The sequence below is a fragment of the Pleurodeles waltl genome, chromosome 4_1, assembly GCF_031143425.1.
Source record: "Pleurodeles waltl isolate 20211129_DDA chromosome 4_1, aPleWal1.hap1.20221129, whole genome shotgun sequence".
Taxonomy (NCBI): Eukaryota; Metazoa; Chordata; class Amphibia; order Caudata; family Salamandridae; genus Pleurodeles; species Pleurodeles waltl.
This window is the reverse complement of record NC_090442.1, coordinates 359429211-359443991: the sequence shown is the minus strand read 5'-3', so window position 1 is coordinate 359443991 and position 14781 is coordinate 359429211.

Genomic DNA, 14781 nt, shown 5'->3' with positions numbered 1-14781 from the left:
GTAGCCTGTGCTGGAGGAGAAAGGGGACACTCCTAGAACCAGTTGTAACTGGTTGGAACCTCCTCTCCCCCTCTTTGTTAAACCTTGTGCAAAACTGAGTATCAGTACAGGGGTTTCCCCTATGAAAAAGTGACACTATAGAGACTTAAGGATATGGGCATAGGGGGTTGGTCATTACGACCCTGGTGGCTGGCTGTACACTGGTGGTAACACCGCCAACAGGCTGGTGGTCTTCCGCCAGTGTATTATGACTGTGGCACATTAGCCACGGCCATACCGCCGGCCCCTCTACTTGACCTCCAGGCTTCCGCCAGGCGGTCATAATCCCCAGGGCCCTGGGGATTATGAGTCCCCAATCACCAGCCTGTCCATGGTGGTAAATACCGTAAGGGGTACTCGGGGTGCCCCATGGAGCCCCTGCACAGCCCATGCACTTGGCATGGAAAGTGCAGGGGCCCCCAGGCACAGCCCCAATGCAATAAATGCTTGATGGGTGCTGCTGCACCTGCTGCACATCAACATTGCCGTCGGCTCTATTATAAACCGGCTGCAATGTTGATGTGACTTTTCCGCTGGCCCAGTGGACAGAAACGCTGTTTCCATCTGCTGGCCCAGCAGAAATGTCAAAATAGGGAGCCACCAATACTGCCAGCACTGGCGATATTGTGGCGCCCGCGGCCTCGTTGGTCTTTTTGCAAGAACGCCAAAGTCGTTATGAGGGCCTGAATGCTGCTGGAGGGACTCACCAGGAACCACCTTGGACTGCTGCTGCTGTGCTGAACTGTGACCTACTGGGTCACCTGGAGGAACTGCCACGGATGGAATTCCCCTTATGCTGGCCTTTGGCTGGACCCTGCTGCCCTGTGCTCCCCTTTGTGTCCTCAGGGGCTGGGTGCTGTGGCCCCTGCAACTGCTTATATGCAGCACATAAAGAGCGCTGTTCTTGCCTTATTTTTAGCGCCTTGAGAGCGCCTAGCCTATAATCACTAGAGCACCGGGGAGCAATCTGTCCTTCTGATTGTAGCACCTTGAGGGCGCTAGCCATGATTGCCATTGGAGGAGATTCAACCCTACAACACGGGCATTGGTAAAATGATGAGCATGTCAAAAGCACGATGTCCAATGTGAAAGAAGAAGGCGGAAGCAGGAGTGCTCCTGGGGGTGCCCCCGTGGCGTAGGAGGCCATCCAGAGGCACCCGTGGGGCATAAGTAGGCATCCACTTCCGGTGCCTTCTATCGAATGCGGCCATGTCACAGATGAGGAAGGAGTCCGCTCCCACGAGAAGAGGCCGGGGAAGGAACCCGGAGCTGGCAGCCACACCACAAGGACGCAGGCGGCTGCTGGTTGCACCCCCACCATGGGAGGGGAACTGGAGAGGTCTCCCCATTCAATTGGAGGGTGCTGGCCCCCTTTCTGGGCTCCCGTAGTGGAGAGGAGCGCCGAACCAGACAGTCCCACCACGCTGGCAGAGAGGAGAGTTGCCGCCTGGCTGGGACACCATGAAGGCGAGGTGGCCCCCGAAGGAGGAGAGGGTTCGCCAGTCCCCATACTGTTTTGTACTAGGAGCACAGGAGCTCCTGGGTACCTCGCCTGCATGGGGGCTTACCGGCCCACATCCGACAGAAGCACATGTGCCGGTATGATGATGTCTTTGCATTCTGTTAGGATATCATGGGTGTCATTCCGACCCTGGCGGTCCATGACCGCCAGAGCCGGGGACCGCGGAAGCACCGGCAACAGGCTGGCGGTGCTTCCTGGGCCATTCTGACCGCGGCGGTAAAGCCGCGGTCAGAAAAGGGCAACCAGCGGTTTCCCGCCGGTTTACCCCTGGCCCAAGGAATCCGCCATGGCGGCGCTGCTTGCAGCACCGCCATGGGGATTCCGACCCCCTTCCCGCCATCCTGGTCCTGGTGGTAAACACTGCCAGGAACAGGATGGCGGGAACGGGTGTCGTGGGGCCCCTGGGGGCCACTGCACTGCCCATGCCACTGGCATGGGCAGTGCAGGGGCCCCCTCACAGGGCCCCATAATGATTTTCAGTGTCTGCAACGCAGACACTGAAAATCTCGACGGGTGCCACTGCACCCGTCGCACACCAGCAACTCCGCCGGCTCCATTCGGAGCCGGCTTCATCGTTGCTGGGGCTTTCCCGCTGGGCCGGCGGGCGGCCTTCTGGCGGTCGCCCGCCGGCCCAGCGGGAAAGTCAGAATGACCGCTGCGGTCATTTGACCGCGGTACGGTCTTTTGGGGTCTTTTGACCCCCCATGTGTTTTACCCTGATATAGGCCTTTATGGTGATGCGGCTACGGCCTTCTAATGTTCCCGTTATGGGCATTTATGATATGTTTCTTTTTGTGATATGACTTACCATATGGTTTATGATGCTCCTGTTATGGGCAACAATGATAATGTTTTTTTGCTGATGCACCATATACTATCTAATATTCAATTTAGGGTCATTCTATGCCAATATCTTTTTATGACTTGCCATGTATTTCCTAATATTCCTGGTATGGGTATTTTTGAGCATTTTGTGACGTGCATTATTGTAGTAATGTTTTCCTGACTACTGGTTATGTTGCAGAATATTGAGTAACCTGTGTGTTATATGTGACTACTGCTGGTTTCTGCAGAGTAACAGTACTGTGTAATGCTCTGACAACTGCTTGGGTAGCAGGGTATTACTGACATGTTTGGTCTAATGATGCTGTGTACAATACAGTTTATATTTTTATAACTTGGTGTTATGTTTTCTTTATGGTGGGGATAGTGCATCACAGGTGTTGTGTGCGTTGTGCAAACACTTTACACATTGCCTCTGAGAAAGGACTGATGGCTCATGCCAAGCTACCGAGGGGGTAAGCAGGGGTTATCTTGGGTGTGTAACTCCCTCGCCCTGACTAGAGTGGGTCCGTTCTGCCTGGCTTGGATGCATACCCTACCCAACCAGAAACCCCATTTCTAACATTAGTTGTCAGCCGTGAGGATAGGACTTGCACTTGCATAATACCATTGTGACTCATTATTACACCACACACTGTGTTTTAGACCATCACGTTTCTTTTTTCTCCTGATTTTCTCTCATTGGTAATTTTTCCTGTTTTCAGTTCTTACGCTGGGGTATTTGAGTTGTCACCCTTGTGTTTACTGTACTTTTTCAAAATGGGGCCAACCCTTAACCTAGAGGACCTGCCACTTTAAATGCAAGAGGAATTAAAGGGGTTCTGTAGAGAGAGATGACTGCCAGAGAGTGGGGACCTCAGCAGATCCCTGAATTTCTTTGAAAGGTTTGTGACATATACCCAGGGGAAGAGTGTTCTTAGGAGGTACTCAGAGGATACTGAGTGTAGTGAGGATTTCCAGTGGTAGAGCTACTAGACCTCATCCCTAGTGAGTGGTGAAGAGACTGCCAGGGGGGTGAGAATGACCGGGTGGGGATGCCAGTTGACAGGGAAGGCCCCAGTGATAATGAGTCCTTTGCTGGGTCCAGTGTAAGAAGCATGGCTACCTCTCATTCCTTATCACCTGATGAGCTTAGAGATAGGCAGGAAGAGAGGGACCTAAAGTTGCAGCTAGGGCATCTGGCTGTGGAGGAGAGAAGGGCTGAGGTGGAAAAGACCTTAATACAGGAGAGAATGGCAGAGGCACAGAGGGCCTTTGCCTGAGAGAGATTTGCTGTTGAGCATAGTCTGAAGGGTCTGGATTCACCAGCGCTGCAGGTGGAGTCCACTAGTGGCAACAATGTTAAGTGCAGTGCCAGAGATGATCCTCACATACCCAGAGATCTGGTACCTAGGTTCCTGGAGGGGGTGACATATGTCAGTGGTTGAAAGAATATGAGAGAGTTCTGGTAGCGGGCAGGATCCCTGAGAAGAATTGTAGGACTGGCCTAGGGAGCTATATTCCTGAGGAAGGGAGGGATGCCCTACTGGCTCTGGAAGGGAGTACCAGGAAGGGGTATTCCAATATGGAGGACGCACTGATTATGAAGTATGGTTTTTCCCCAGACGAATACAGAAAGAGGTTCAGGAGCTGTAAGAAACTTGCCGTCCCACCGTCTTGGGATGAGTTTGTGGAGGATTGCTGCATGGCACTAGATGGATGGGTGAAGGGTAGCACAGTAGACAATTTTGAAGGGCTGTTCAATCTGGTTGTCAGAGAGCACCTGCTTTGTTGTTGTTTTTCAGGGCTACGCCAACACTTGTCAGTGTATGAGCTCTCTGATCCGAGGGAGCTTGCAAAGGATGCAGACCTCTGGTTGAGTGCCAGAGGGTCTGGTGATGCATTTGGGGGTGTTCCTCAAGGGAGTGGTCTAGGTGTTTTCCAACCAGGTGTGGTGGGAGAGGCTTGTGTCCCAGGTAGGTCCCAGTATATTGGATTGGGTTCGGGATCCCATGTCCTGTCTCAGAGGAGAGGGAGTGGGGGTGGGCTGTGTCCCACGATTTCTGAGACCCAGTCAAAGAGCCTGATAGGTTCAATGAGTGAACACCAGGAGGGGAGCCTAGCCTGCACAGTAAGGCCAGCTGCTGAGAGGGATCCCATTTTGCCAGGATGACTTGGGTGGGTGGTTGGTGATAGCGTTTCACCGTTCCTGGTAGTCTCACTCCAGAGTGGAGGAGGTAGAAATCCAGGCATAGGGTTGAGAGGGGGTTGAGGGTCCCAGTGGAGAATCGGAGGGTCAGGGTTCAGCTCTGAAGTCAGACCCCATCCAGGAATGACCCTGGTGATACCATTTCTGGGCTGGGGTGATCCTGGCTCTGCAAGGTGGGCAGAGTTCAGGAGCCCTGCACCAGCCAGACTCCAGCGCAGCCTTTGGGAAAGGAGTTTTCCCTTGTGGGGGGTAGGTGTGCCTCCCAGGAAGTCCTGGTCTGCTCAGCAATGGTCCAGTCTGAGAGTGGTGGTTCTGGCCTGGGTGGGCAGGCTAAGGGTGTAAAGTCTGACCTGATTGGGGAGGTAGTTGGTGTGCTCACCCCCATGTTTAACTTCTAGAGGTGCTTACTATGGTGGGGGGGTGCGGAATCCTGGGAATGGGGTTCGCAGATCGAGAGACTCACCCCAGATTCCGGTGCAATCCAAGGGTGATGACTCTGGGTTGGGAGGCCAGGTGCTGGGTAGTGATCCCAGGCTGGTGGGAGAATTGTGCAGGACAACAGTACCCAGTTCCCTGACAGTTCTGGATTCTGGTGTACCACTCCTAGGACCCTAGAAGGGGGGCTAGGGGGAGGAGAGCCTTGCTTCTAACCCCTACGGAACCTATGGGTGCGGATCCTAGATTGGTAGATCAGTGGCAGAGTAGAATTCCTGAACTGATTGGAGGTGGAGTGGAGAGAGGTTGCTATGCACCTGGGGCTACCAACCCCCCTTAGTGAGTTTTCAGAGACCAGAGGCCCCTGGGTGGCCTCGGGCCTGGTTCTGGCCAATGGAATCTGGAGAGCCCCCGTGGGTTAGCCTAGGTTGCCTGGGAAACATCTACAGAGGGACCCAACTGGAATCAGAGTGAAGCACTGCTTGGCCACCCATAGAAGTCGCCTTCTAAACCTGCTGTCACAGGGACCTGGCATCTAAATTTACTTGCTAGGCCCAGAACTCCCCTTTTACTACAATATAAGTCACCCCTAAGGTAGGCCCTAGTTAGACCTGTGGGCAGGGTGCTCTGCATGTAGAAGACAGGACATGTGCTTGGTTGCGTGGCCTGTCCTGGTAGTGACAAACAGCCTATTTTGTTTCTCACTGCTGTGAGTGTTGCTTTCTCATAGGATTGCATTGGAAATGCCCTGCCTTATGTCTAGGGGGTATTGTCTGATTTATGAGGGGTAGCACAGGCATGTTTGGTATGGTTGTAATGGTAGTGAGAAATGTTGCTTACTTGTGTAGGTGGAGTTTTTATTATCATTACAGAAATGCCACTTCTAGAAAGTGAGCATTTCTCTGTGCTTATGACTCAGCTGGGCAGATTGACAGTTGGGCTTTGTGCATACTTTTCAGACAGCCTACACACAGGGAGGGTGTATGTCTCACAGAGTTGCACTTACATATTGAATGGTCTTCCTGGGCTAAGAGAAGGGGAGGCGGATCACACCTGTATCTGTAAAAGCTGTGCCCTGGCCTCACACAAAGGGTTTGTTTACCCCTAACTTATGTCTGGAGCCTGTGCTGGAGGAGGGAGGGGACACTCCTAGAACCAGTTGGAACTGGTTGGAACCTCCTCTCTCCCTCTTTTTTAAACCTTGTATAAGTACAGGGGGTTTCACCCATGTAAAAGAGACAATGTAGAGACTTAAGGATATGGACACAGAATGTTTCTGGAGGGACTCACCAGGAACTGCCTTGGACTGCTGCTGCTGTGCTGAACTGTGACTGCAGGATCACCAAGAAGAACTGCCATGCACTGCATCCCCCTTATGCTGGCCTGTTGCTGGGACCTGCCGCCCTGTGCTTCCCTTTGTGTCCCCAGGGGATGGGTGATGTGGCCTCTGCCCCCTGCAATTGCTTGCTTGCAGTGAATAAAGAGCGCTGTTCTTGCCTTATTTGAGTGCTGTTGGACTTTTGCTTTTGCAGGGTCATCCCCAGACTTTTTTGCCTCCTGCCTCCTATATTTTTCTGACATGTTGCTGTTGGCTTTTCAACTCTGAGCACTTTACCACTGCTAACCAGTGCTAAAGTGCATATGCTCTCCTGTTTAAATTGTATGTAAGTGGTTTATCCATGATTGGCATATTTGAATTACTAGTAAGTCCCTAGTAAAGTGCACTAGAGGTGCCAGGGCCTGTAAATCAAATGCTACTAGTGGGCCTGCAGCACTGGTTGTGCCACCCACATAAGTAGCTCTGTAATCATGTCTCAGACCTGCCACTGCAGTGTCTGTGTGTGTATTTTTACACTGTAAAGTCGACTTGGCAAGTGTACCCACTTGCCAGGCCTAAACCTTCCCTTTCCTTACATGTAAGGCACCCCTAAGGTATGCCCTAGGTAGCCCCAAGGGCAGGGTGCAGTGTATGGATAAGGTAGGACATATAGTAATGTGGTTTATATGTCCTGACAGTGAAATACTGCCAATTTCGTTTTCACTGTTGCAAGGTCTGTCTCTCTCTCATAGGATAATATGGGGGCTACCTTTAAATATGATTAAAGTGTAGATTCCCCTAGAGAAGAGATGGACAGGTGGAGTTTGGGATCCCTGAACTCACAATTTAAAAATGCATCTTTTAGTAAAGTTGATTTTGAGATTGTGAGTTTGGAAATGCCACTTTTAGAAAGTGAGCATTTTCTTGCTTAAACCATTCTGTGACTCTGCCTTGTTTGTGGATTCCCTGTCTGGGTCAGTTTGACAGTTGGGTTGTTTTTCACCTCACACCAGACAGTGACACAAAGGGAGCTGGGGTGTGATCTGCATTTCCTGATTAGCCATCTCTGCTAGGAGGGAGGGGTGGAGTGGTCACTCTCATCTGAAAGGACTGTGCCTGCCTCTGACAATGCTGTCTCCAGCCCCCTGGTGTGTGTCTGAGGCCTTGCCTGGGCAAGGCAGGATTTCACAAGAAGGTGTGAGTCCCCTTTGAAGAAAGGTGACTTCAAAGACTAAAATGAGTATAAGAAGGGCACCCAAACTTACAAACTTTAGAAACACTTCTGGAATCAAGGGGAACCTCTGCCCGGAGAAGAGCTGATCGCTGAGGAACAAGTGCTGCCCTGCCTGTGACTGTGCTTTGTGGAGCTTTCCTGCAGTGCTGCTTCTGCCAGAGTAAGAGGGCAAAGACTGGACTTTGTGTGCCTTCCATCTTGAAGAAGAAATCTCCAAGGGCTTGATGTAGAGCTTGCCTCCTGTTGTTGAAGTCTCAGGGATAGCAAAGACTTCTTCCTGCCAGCACCTGGAGTCTCTGGAGAGACCCCTACTCTGCTCTGTGGTGCCCTTCCAGTTCCTGGGACCCTGAAAGGAGAGGCTGGCAGCCTAAGGACAAAAATACACGCACCGAGCGCCGTGCGGAGAAAAGATCGACGCGAATCCGATCGCGGCTGAGAAAACGACGCGACGCCGGCTCCGCAGCTGAGAAACGACGCCGCAGGAAACGCGACCGGAGAATCGACGCCCGGAGCAGGAGAAACGACGCGCAGCATCGCTGACGAAGGCTAAGAGATCGCAACCAGCGCCGCGGGACTTTCGGACCGTCGCGTGGCTGGCTTTTTCGACGCGCCTCGCCGTGCCGAGCTGTTTTCAACGCATATACCCGTGCAGGGTTATTTTCGACGCACACCGCCCGTGCGGGGTTATTTTTGCCGCAAACCAGGTACATTTTCACGCTAGCAGCGCTAGTGTGGTGTTACAACTACCTAAAGACTCTTTTTATTTTAAACCTTTAAAAATCATAACTTGACTTGTGTATGTTGGATTTTTGTCGTTTTGGTCTTGTTTTGTCTAGATAAATATTTCCTATTTTTCTAAACTGGTGTTGTGTCATTTTGTAGTGTTTTCATTAAGTTACTGTGTGTGTTGGTACAAATACTTTACGCCCAGCACTCTGAGGTTAAGCCTACTGCTCTGCCAAGCTACCAAGGGGGTAAGCAGGGGTTAGCTGAGGGTGATTCTCTTTTATCCTAACTAGAGTGAGGGTCCTTGCTTGAACAGGGGGTAACCTGACTGTCAACCAAAGACCCCATTTCTAACATTGGTGACCAGCGGTCGGGATTTGGACTTGTATTTGTACTTGACATACAGTAAATAAGTGTACACTACTGTTTTGATCTCAGACCACTACGTGACCACATACTACTTGTCTTGTGATTCTGCTTTTTGTTCTCTGATGTCCTCCTGGAAGTATTGATGATATTTTTGGACTTTGTTTTTTGGTTGTGAAGCCTTTGCAGAAATCGAAGTCAATTTCTGGCACCTATCTATGTATAAAAAGTGGCAGCTTAAAGCATTCTGCATGGAAAGGGGACTGGCTGTGAACAAGGAATCCAGAAGGGAGGATCTTGAGTCAGCCCTGTTTCAGGATGAATTGAAACGTTGTCAGGCAACACCACCAAATGAGTCTGAGGAGGATAACTACTCTGAGGAGGAGGACTACTCCAAAGAGGAGGGCAGTGGCCCTGAGGAGGGAACAGAAAGAGATGATAGGCTCCTAGCTCGAATCCGGAGTCTGGAAGAGCTTAAGAGGGCCGAGGAGAAGAGAGCCTTAGTCCTGGCAGAAAGGAGGAGGGACTTAGAGATTAAAAAAATGATTTATGCTTACGAGCTTAAATTGAAAGAGCTGGAAGTCATGAGGGCTGAGTCCAGCTGGAATGGTGGCAGCAACAATTGTATATCCAGTGATGCTGCAGAAGTACACATGCCCAGAGAGGTGGTGCCCTACTTGAAGGAGGGAGTTAACACACGCCAGGAGGTTCAGGGGTATGAGGTAGCTCCAGTGATGCACAGGGTCTCTGAGGTGGATTGGGGAACTGGCATGGGGAGTCATATTCCTACTGGTGGGAGGGACACTCTACTGACTCTAGTTGAGAGTGACAGGGAGAGGGGTTCCCCCCAGGTAGAAGTCCTGGTTATGGAGTGTGAAGACCTCCCAGAAGAGTGTGGGTTGAGTGTCAGGGACAGTCAGGTACTGTCTCACCAGTCTCAGGAGGGTGATGTGGGGTGCTTTTTCAAAGCAGAGTCACTGGATGGTTGGGTGAAGGGTACTTTGGTTAATTCATGTGAGGGGCTGAGTGATGTAATTGCTGGAGAGCATATGTCTAGTCCTTATTTTCCAGAGCTATGCCAACACCAGGTGGAGTGTGAGTTCTCTGACCCCAGGGAGCTTACAATGGAGGCAGACTTCTGGGTGAGTACCAGAGAGTCTGAAGAGGCATTTGGGGGTGCTCCTGAGAGGAGTGGTCTAGGTAGTTCCCAACCAGGTGAGGTAGGGAAGGATTGTAGTGTCCCAGGTAGGTCCCAGTGTAGTGGGATGGGTGAGGGACCCCATGTCCAGTCTCAGAGGAGAGGGAATGGGGATGGGTTGAGGCCCAAGGTGCCCGAGATCCGGTCCCAGGTCCTGGAGGGTTCCCTGCGGGAACACCAGGAGGGGAGCCTAGCCTGTACCATAGGGCCATCTGTTGAGGGAGACCCCACAGTGTCAGGAGAACTTGGGGGGGCGGCTGTAGCCAGCGTCCCACCAGTTCTGGTGTCTGGCAGTACCACTCCTAGTGAGGGGGTGCAGAAGTCCAGACAGAGGGTTGAGAGGGGGTTGCGGACCCCAGTGGAGAACCTGGAGGGTCAGGGGTCAGCTCTGAGAGCAGAGCCCCCCATGAATGACCTTGGTGAGACCATTTCTGGGCTGGGGGGAATCCAGACTCTGTCACATGGGCAGAGGTCAGGAGACCTGCGCCAGCCAGACTCTTGTGTGGCCCTTCGGGACAGTGTGTCCCTTGAGGGGGGTAAGTGTGCCCCCCTGGAAGTCCTGGTGTGCCAGGCAATGGTTCAACCGCAGGGTGGTGACTCTGGGTTGAATGATCAGGTTCAGGGGGTAAACTCTGACCTGATGGGGGGTAAGTGTGCTCCCAAGGAAGTCCTGGTGTGCCAGGCAGTGGTTCAACCGCAGGGTGGTGACCCTGGGTTGGATGACCAGGTTCAGAGGGTAAACTCTGACCTGGTAGGGGGTAGGTATGCCCCCCAAGAAGTCCTGGTTTGCCAGGCAGTGATCCAGTCTGTGGGTACAGGCCCTGGATTGGGAGGCCAGGTTAAGGGTGTCCCCCCTGACCTGGAGGAAGGGGCTACTGCTAACAGTGCCCCTACCATGTTGTCTTCTGGGGGGGCCGCTCCTAGTTGGGTGGTTCAGGACCCCAGAAGAGAGGGCAGTGGGAGGGAAGCCTCACCCCTGGCCCTGGTCCAACCTGAAGGTACAGACCCCAGGTTGGAGGATCAGTTGCAGGTTAACATCCCTGCACTGATGGAAGAATTGTGCAGGACTGCTTCTACAAGCACCCTGACAGTTTTTGACTCTGGGGGTGCCGCTTCTGCAGGGAGGGTACAGAGCCCCAGAGGGGAGGACCAGGGTCAGGTTGTCATCCCTGACCTGGTGGAAGAGAGAGTGGTCAAAGGGTGCCAGGCACCTGGGGCTACCACCCCCCACTCTCCACAGTCACAGTGGTTAGAGAGGCCTGAGGTCGGGCTCTCATCCCTGACAGTTGTCTGGGGCCACTGTGGCTGGCTGTCCTGGTGGACAGAGTTGCCCCTGGGGGGGGAAGGACGAGAGTCACACCCCAGGGGTGGAGTGGGCAACACCATTGTGTTGGCCCTGGTGGTACTATCTGCCCATTGCAATACATCTGTGAGCAAAGTAAAGTTAGGTGTTGCACAGATGGTGTCTGTAGATGTGGAGAAGGGTTCCCCATGGGTTAGCTTAGTGGGCCCTGAGAGTATGGACAGAGGGATCCAACTGGAGTCAGGAAGGCGTAGAACTGGAGCATGCCCCTGCTGTTGTGGGCCTGGGTCCCTGTTCTATCGCCCCAATCAGGGAAGTACATCAAGGTATTGATTGTTCTCCCCTGGCTTTAGGCTGGTAGGGGGTCGTGTTGGACTTTTGCTTTTGCAGGGTCATCCCCAGACTTTTTTGCCTCCTGCCTCCTATATTTTTCTGACATGTTGCTGTTGGCTTTTCAACTCTGAGCACTTTACCACTGCTAACCAGTGCTAAAGTGCATATGCTCTCCTGTTTAAATTGTATGTAAGTGGTTTATCCATGATTGGCATATTTGAATTACTAGTAAGTCCCTAGTAAAGTGCACTAGAGGTGCCAGGGCCTGTAAATCAAATGCTACTAGTGGGCCTGCAGCACTGGTTGTGCCACCCACATAAGTAGCTCTGTAATCATGTCTCAGACCTGCCACTGCAGTGTCTGTGTGTGTATTTTTACACTGTAAAGTCGACTTGGCAAGTGTACCCACTTGCCAGGCCTAAACCTTCCCTTTCCTTACATGTAAGGCACCCCTAAGGTATGCCCTAGGTAGCCCCAAGGGCAGGGTGCAGTGTATGGATAAGGTAGGACATATAGTAATGTGGTTTATATGTCCTGACAGTGAAATACTGCCAATTTCGTTTTCACTGTTGCAAGGTCTGTCTCTCTCTCATAGGATAATATGGGGGCTACCTTTAAATATGATTAAAGTGTAGATTCCCCTAGAGAAGAGATGGACAGGTGGAGTTTGGGATCCCTGAACTCACAATTTAAAAATGCATCTTTTAGTAAAGTTGATTTTGAGATTGTGAGTTTGGAAATGCCACTTTTAGAAAGTGAGCATTTTCTTGCTTAAACCATTCTGTGACTCTGCCTTGTTTGTGGATTCCCTGTCTGGGTCAGTTTGACAGTTGGGTTGTTTTTCACCTCACACCAGACAGTGACACAAAGGGAGCTGGGGTGTGATCTGCATTTCCTGATTAGCCATCTCTGCTAGGAGGGAGGGGTGGAGTGGTCACTCTCATCTGAAAGGACTGTGCCTGCCTCTGACAATGCTGTCTCCAGCCCCCTGGTGTGTGTCTGAGGCCTTGCCTGGGCAAGGCAGGATTTCACAAGAAGGTGTGAGTCCCCTTTGAAGAAAGGTGACTTCAAAGACTAAAATGAGTATAAGAAGGGCACCCAAACTTACAAACTTTAGAAACACTTCTGGAATCAAGGGGAACCTCTGCCCGGAGAAGAGCTGATCGCTGAGGAACAAGTGCTGCCCTGCCTGTGACTGTGCTTTGTGGAGCTTTCCTGCAGTGCTGCTTCTGCCAGAGTAAGAGGGCAAAGACTGGACTTTGTGTGCCTTCCATCTTGAAGAAGAAATCTCCAAGGGCTTGATGTAGAGCTTGCCTCCTGTTGTTGAAGTCTCAGGGATAGCAAAGACTTCTTCCTGCCAGCACCTGGAGTCTCTGGAGAGACCCCTACTCTGCTCTGTGGTGCCCTTCCAGTTCCTGGGACCCTGAAAGGAGAGGCTGGCAGCCTAAGGACAAAAATACACGCACCGAGCGCCGTGCGGAGAAAAGATCGACGCGAATCCGATCGCGGCTGAGAAAACGACGCGACGCCGGCTCCGCAGCTGAGAAACGACGCCGCAGGAAACGCGACCGGAGAATCGACGCCCGGAGCAGGAGAAACGACGCGCAGCATCGCTGACGAAGGCTAAGAGATCGCAACCAGCGCCGCGGGACTTTCGGACCGTCGCGTGGCTGGCTTTTTCGACGCGCCTCGCCGTGCCGAGCTGTTTTCAACGCATATACCCGTGCAGGGTTATTTTCGACGCACACCGCCCGTGCGGGGTTATTTTTGCCGCAAACCAGGTACATTTTCACGCTAGCAGCGCTAGTGTGGTGTTACAACTACCTAAAGACTCTTTTTATTTTAAACCTTTAAAAATCATAACTTGACTTGTGTATGTTGGATTTTTGTCGTTTTGGTCTTGTTTTGTCTAGATAAATATTTCCTATTTTTCTAAACTGGTGTTGTGTCATTTTGTAGTGTTTTCATTAAGTTACTGTGTGTGTTGGTACAAATACTTTACGCCCAGCACTCTGAGGTTAAGCCTACTGCTCTGCCAAGCTACCAAGGGGGTAAGCAGGGGTTAGCTGAGGGTGATTCTCTTTTATCCTAACTAGAGTGAGGGTCCTTGCTTGAACAGGGGGTAACCTGACTGTCAACCAAAGACCCCCATTTCTAACAAGTGCCTTGTCCGTAATCACTAGAACACCAGGGGAGCGCTCTGTCTCTCTGATTATAGCGCTCTGAGGGTGCTTTCCGTAATTGCCGATGGAGGTGATTCACCGATGCGACCTAGGTGTTGGGAAAACGATGAGTATGTCGAAAAGCGCACTGTCCAATGTGCCCCCGAGCGACGAGAAAGAGGAAGGCGGAGCAGGAGTGCTCCTGTTGGTGCTGCCGGGGTGTGGGAGGCACCCCCAGGGCAGAAGCTGCCATCCACTTCTGGTGCCTTTGGTTGAATGTGGCCATGTCACAGCTGACGAGCTGGAAGCCATGCTGCAAGGATGTGGGCTGCTGCTGGTTGCACCCCTGCCACGAGAGGGAACACAGAGAGGTTTCCATGTTCAGTTAGAGGGTACTGGCTTCCTTTCTGGGTTGTTCTCCCCCCTCCCATAATGGTGAGGAGCACTGACCCAGACAGTCCCACCATGATGGAGTGGAGAGCCCCAGCCCAACTGGGACGAAGGTGAGGGGGCCCCCGAAGGAGGAGTGAGGTTACTTGTCCCCATATTGTTTTGTACTAGGAGAACAGGAGCTCCTCGGTACCTCGCCTGCATCGGGCTTACCGACCCACGTCCGACAGAAGCACAGATGCCGGTATGATGATGTCTTTGCATTCTGTTAGGATGTCATGTTTTTAACCCTGATTTAGACCTTTGTGGTGATGTGGCTATGGCCTTATAATGTTCCTGTTATGGGCATTTATGTGATGTTTCTTTTTGTGTTATGACTTGCCATATGGTTTATGATGCTCCTGTTATGGGCAACAATGATAATGTGGTTTTGCTGATGCACCATATACCATCTAATGTTCCTTTTAGGGGCATTCTATGCTAATATTTTTTATGACTTGCTATTTATTTCCTAATGTTCCTGGCATGGGCATTTATGAGGATCTTGTGACATGTGCATTATTGTAGTAATGTTTTTCCTGACTACTGCTTATGTTGGAGAATAATGAGTAACCTGTGTGTTATATGTGATTACTGCTGGTTTCTGGAGAGTAACAGTACTGTGTAACGTTCTGACAACTGCTTGGGTAGCAGGGTATTACTGACATCTTGTGTTTGGCCTAAT